This window comes from Podarcis vaucheri, assembly GCF_965113315.1.
Source record: "Podarcis vaucheri genome assembly, chromosome: 4".
Taxonomy (NCBI): Eukaryota; Metazoa; Chordata; class Lepidosauria; order Squamata; family Lacertidae; genus Podarcis; species Podarcis vaucheri.
This window is the reverse complement of record NC_138762.1, coordinates 22,875,363-22,881,362: the sequence shown is the minus strand read 5'-3', so window position 1 is coordinate 22,881,362 and position 6,000 is coordinate 22,875,363. Positions and strand designations below refer to the sequence as shown.

Here is a 6,000-nt window from a genome sequence, read left to right as displayed (position 1 = left end):
AATTAGTGATCCCATGTGAAATTGGGGGGGGGGACGGGACGACAACTTCTCCTGTACTCCTTAAATGGTGCCCTTACACCTGTCTTCTACTGTAGGGTTCAAAAACTAAAGAACGGACATGAAATGTGTTGGCCTGTCAGGAAAGAGAGAACCAAAGAAAAATAATAATTGTCCTCTCACTTCATAAAGGTTCTGAGCCTGGCTCCTACCGCATACCATTAGAAAAGATTACAGTATCCCAGGGTACGTTGATTTTCAGACCCCCCCTTTTTCTCTGGCAGCAATACTGCAGCAAAGCAAAGCCTCCTAGCTAATCTTTTCCATCAAAGGAAAACACTTTAGAGCCACAGATAGTGACTTGTTTTTTCCTACCTCCAAGAAGGACTTACATCACAACGTAAAGGAACACCTTCCTCTTATCTCTGCAACTTTGCTACCAAACTGATAAAAAACTATGACATGCATTTAAGAGAGCACATCTCTAGTTAAGAGGATGTTGAACCACTGGAATAACATTATAAATCACTTCACCTCTTTAGAGCAAAAAAAAAAAAAAGTTTAAATAGTTGACAGAAATAAAATGGTAACAGCTAGACAGGGTGGAAAATGCCATATTCTAATGTAGTCTAAAGAGTAGGCAGAGGTCGAATAAAGAAGGATGCGTGTTTTCTGTTTACTCTGTATATAGGTAAATTGCATTTTGCTGTGAATGAAGAATTGCTATCTTGTCTGCTGGTTTAATAAAGAGGAAAGTCTGGTACCCTGGAGTTGCCATTCTATTGGCTAAGCTCTTGTACTGTCAGGGAATGTTTGTGAATGTTCTGAGTTGAATGGAAGGTTGAAAAGCACAGCCTGTCTTTGAGGGAAGTGGCAGGTTGCTTTTGATGGGGGAATTCAAGGAACTTAGGTATGGTAGCTAGGTGCTATGGGCTGTATGCACGAAGAAGGGGTGTACCTGGGGGTTGACCAAGGTGGCCCCCACTGGAGACACAGGTCTGGTGTGTGTGTGCAATAATTGTGCTTCTGCTGCATCACCCTGGACTGGCTCCTGGATGGAAGGGGTTTTTCTGGGGTGGTATAGGCCACCCAGCAACACCCCTTGGCCGGCAAGCAGTGTGGTGAGACTGTGAGTCAGAGGTGCACACAGCCCCACCACCCACCTACCAGGTAAGGCACTCCACTTTCTTGAAGTGGAGGGAGAAGGTTGGGGGGGGGGTTGTGTCCTGCAGCAGCTGCCAGAATGAACCAAGTCAAACTGGAAAGTGGGAGAGAACTGAGGTGATGGTGGTGAATTTGTGTGGGGGTGGGAAGAGCAGGGGAAGTCCAGTACCTGACAGAACAGCTATGGCGCTGGAAAGTGAAGAGACCTGGGTGCCCATTGTGTGCCACTGAGGTGCTTCATTTGGGAAAGAAACTGTGGGAGATTTGGAACTCAAGGCCTGGAGCAGGAACTCATAGAAGCTCCCGTTGAGGGAGGCTGCAGCTTGGTGTGCAAAAAAGGAAGATGCTAAGGGGATTGGGAAGGATTAGAGGGGTCAATCACTATTTTGGGTGGTTTTGACTGAGCTGGTGGCCAACACTCCATGCTGGCTTCCCTCCTCTGAAGGAGGTGGACGAGTAAAAACTGTGACCGAAAGAAGCACTTTGCTCACCTGGGCTTCTTCAACTGGCCAAGTGAAGAGGAGCTTTTGCCTCAGAGCTGATAAGGAACTTAGCAATGCAAAGATGATTGTTCTATCACCAGTTATTTTTATGTTTTGCATACATTTAAACACTAGTTGAATTGTCACAGAAAGTACTTTTTATATTCCATACCTGACAACTGAGGATTATAACCCATCCAATGTATGAAGTGGGTTCATGCCCACTGACTGATGCTGAAATAGAACTTGTTAGTCCATGGGGTGCTATAAGACTCTCTCTCTTTTTTGCTCTTCTTCCTGCAACCCTCTCAGGCAGAAACTTCTTTGGAACGTTTTCTTCCCTGCTCTTCCTTTGCCATTCTGTTCCTTCTTTGATCCTCCAAGCTCCGCCCACATTCCACAGATGGAGCACACTGGCAGTTGCTAGGCAACGTATCTTCCTCCTCTTCTGATTCACATATAGCCTCCTTCCCATCTATCTACTAACCTGGTAACAACTGCTTGGAGCTTCCCTTTCAGGGATAAGATGCCAGAGGTGGTGCTTCAAGAGATTCTTTCCTCTTTCTGGGAAAATGAGTGGCAGCCTGGCATGGCTGTTCTTTATGTTCTTGAGGAATCTCCTGATTGAGACCCGTGGCCAGACACCACCTCAGGGCTTCAGGTATGCCTCTTATGAGGTGACCATCCCAAGGAAACTGAGCTTCAGGTATGGACTACAGGAAACCCTGGATGTCAGCTACCTGCTGCAGATTGAGGGGAAGGGCCAGGTGGTGCGCCTAAGGCGGAAGAAGGGCATTGTTCCTAAACATTTCCCCATCTTCACGTACAATAAGGAAGGGGACCTGCTGGGTGACTATCACTACATCAGGGATGATTGTTTCTACAGTGGCTTCATACAGGACAAGCCTCTCTCTTCAGTCACTCTCAGCACTTGCTCAGAGGGACTCAGGGGCCTGTTACAACTTAACAATGAGACATATCAAATTGAACCTGTCCAGCCATCTGCTACCTTTCAGCATGTGGTGTATCGGCTGGAAACAGTGGAGGGTGCCATGCACATGAGGTGTGGGTTGACGGAGGAGGAGCAAAGGCATCAAGAGGCCATGATCCAGGACGCAGAGCATGTGGCTGTCAAAAGTGCTCCAGCAGGACTCTGGTGGCCACACAAGAGACATGCAGAAGTGGCATTTGTGGTGGAGTATGAACGATATGTTAAGTTCAATAAAAATGAAACTGATATTGCTATGAAACTTCTTGAGACCATCCATATGGTAAATTCATTTTTTGAGCCATTTTTAGTTGAAGTGTCTATAGCAGGACTGGAGATATGGTCAGAAAAGAACCTCATAGATGTTGATGGTGGAATAGGTGCCACACTTAAAGCTTTTAGTATATGGAGCCGTAACACTCTACTTCACCATCTAAAGAATGATGCTGCTCACTTAATTGTATACAGGTCGTATGGAAGTACTATCGGACTAGCATATGTAGGACAAATTTGTAGTAAATATTGGGCCACTGCTCTTGAAGTATCAAGAAATTTCAATTTGCTTGATTTTTCTGTGCTATTTGCCCATGAATTTGGGCATAATCTTGGCATGCCCCATGATAGTTCGGGCTGTAAATGTGATCGACATGCCTGCATTATGTCTGCTTGGCACTCATGGACTGATAAGTTTAGCAACTGCAGTTACCATAGGTATTTCAATCGAAAGGACTCACCTTGCTTGTTGATTCCACCAGACCCTGACGAAATGTATAACCTCGAATACTGTGGGAACAAAGTAGTGGAAAAAGGAGAGCAATGCGACTGTGGTACAACTGAACAGTGTCAATTGGATTATTGTTGCAGGCCAGATTGCACGTTGCGTCCATGTGCCAATTGTTCTTCTGGATTGTGCTGTGACAGGTGCAAGTACCGTCCCCCTGGATCCATTTGCAGAAAGAGTATTAGTATGTGTGATCTTCCTGAATTTTGCACTGGGACTTCAGATCAGTGTCCAGAAGACATTTATGTACAAGATGGTGCCCCTTGCGGTGATGGAGTCTATTGCTATCATGGTCGTTGTAGTACTCCGAATGGGCAGTGTGAAAAGATATTTGGCAAGAAAACCGTACGAGCTTCAGAGGATTGTTTCAGAGGACTGAATGTTCGAGGTGATCGCTTTGGCAATTGTGGCCTTGAACATGGTATTTTAAAGAAATGCAATGCTGAAAATATTCTATGTGGCCGAATGCAGTGTAGTAATATACATAGTGTACCTACCTTGGAGGAACACCAAACCATCATTCAAACCACCATTGGCAAAAGTAACTGCTGGGCTACAGACTACCACAGTGGAATGGAGGTAGCTGATCTTGGAGCAGTGGAAGACGGTACACCTTGTGGCACTGGCATGATGTGTATTCGTAGGGAATGCAAGAACGTGTCCCTCTTGCACTATGATTGTAATGTCACAAAGTGCCATAACAGGGGAATATGCAACAACCACAAACACTGCCATTGTTCTTATGGTTGGGCCCCTCCTGACTGTCTAAAGAAAGGATATGGGGGCAGCATTGACAGTGGGCCAATTTCAAAAAGCTGGAATGGTGTGATTGGAGGTAATATTGTAGGAAGTGTGTTAGTCCTTTCCACAGTGACTGCTGCTGTTGTCATGGGTGTGTATTACAGGTTTGTGCTAAGCAACAATGTTAGAAGAATGAGTTTAAGAATCTCTCCCTCAGAATCAACAGAGGAATGAAAACCACTTTAGATCACAGAAGCTACCAATGCAGAAAGTTTCAAAAGGGTATGATGGGTATAATGAGCACTATTACATAACATATATTTGCCTCTGTAAGCATTGGTTCAGTTCATCTGAAGTGGAAATATTCACATTTGAAAATATTTGCCTATACTTTCACTTTCTGTTGAGAGTCTCTTTGTTGTTCAGGACAGAAGTCCTATCCTATGTTGAGTGGGTGAAATCTGTCCAGTGGAATGGAATGTTATCATACCATGCTAAAGAAATGCATGGAAGCAGTGCTGGTATTTTGAATATCTCAGATTTTCTCTCAAAGTAACCTTGGTTGTACAGGGATAGAATCACAACCCAATCCTCTCAAGCCATTGAAATGCAATATTTGTACATTTGTGAAGTGAATCCATGTCTGTCTAGAAAGCCATTGCGAACGTTATACTGATAACTGTGTTGGCAGAAATGTTAATGTTGAAATGAGACAATATAATAAAAATATTATAAAACCACCAGGACATAATATTTCAAAAAGCTATGATGGAAAAAATGCCGAATGTTATGTAAAATATTTGAGGGTGCAATCTTTTTATTAAAGTTTTCTGTTTAGCAGCTTGTTGATAAAAAATTGTCACACAGGGTAATCTTTGGTTTATCCACAAACCACTTTTGCTGCAGCCGATTCCCAGGAAGACTGTGGGATAGAGAAACAGCAAGCTTTTTCAGTTCTGCTTATAATACAATTTGCAGAGAAGAATTCAAGAAGCACCTAATGCCTAACGTTGCCCTGAGTGAAGTTCCTCCCACCCCCCTTCTTCATTATCTTCCTGTTCATCTGACTTCTCCTCCTGCCTCTGACTGTGACTGGTATGAGACAGTTGCCTCTGAGCTCTCTGTTTGACTATTCTCAGCGAATGCCTGGTTTGGGAAGAGAGAACGAGTTCTGGGATACTCTCCAGTGACATCATCTCATTCAACTGCTGCTCAGCCTCCTCCTGCTGAATCCTGTCCATGTTCTCCTCCTCCTCTCCCATTTCCCCCCAATTCCCCCCACAACTTCCCTCCCCTTATCTCCCTTACAGGTATGTTCTGTGCCAAACCACTCCTGGAGGTCTATGCAACCTGCCCATTCCTCCTCTCTAGTCAAAGCCTGCAGCGGTGGTCTCCACCATTCTTCCTCCTCTGCCCAGTCCATGACACCACTGGGAAGAAATGGGGGAGTGAAGATCTACATCACAAACAAGGTGGGGAAATCAAATCAACCTTACCTGAGGTGGTTGCCTCACCTTGCCCCATAGGTGGGCTGGCCCTGTTCAGAGACATACTGGCTCCAACATTGGACGTCATACAGAGCCACTGTGGTGTAGTGGTTTAAGAGTGGACTCTTCCCAACTCCTCCACATGCAGCTGTTGGGTGACCTTGGGCTAGTCACACTTCTCTGAAGTCTCTCAGCCTCACTCACCTCACAGCCTGTTTGTTGTTGGGGAGGAAGGGAAAGCAGATGGTTAGCCGCTTTGAGACTCCTTAAGAGGAGTGAAAGGCGGCATAGAAGTCCAAACTCTTCTTCTTCTTCTCTTCTTCTATTGTGGCTAGTAAATGTTAATATCCTTATGTGCTA

The 6,000-nt window shown here is 44.9% G+C and overlaps 1 pseudogene across 1 annotated transcript; it reads left to right on the top strand.

The window, feature by feature from the left end:
• Window positions 1–2,101: 2,101 nt before the first annotated feature.
• LOC309530361 (disintegrin and metalloproteinase domain-containing protein 20 pseudogene) lies at window positions 2,102–4,549 on the top strand (annotated as a pseudogene). Its single transcript has one exon. The product of its transcript is annotated as a disintegrin and metalloproteinase domain-containing protein 20 pseudogene (transcript).
• The last annotated feature ends 1,451 nt before the right edge of the window (window positions 4,550–6,000 follow it).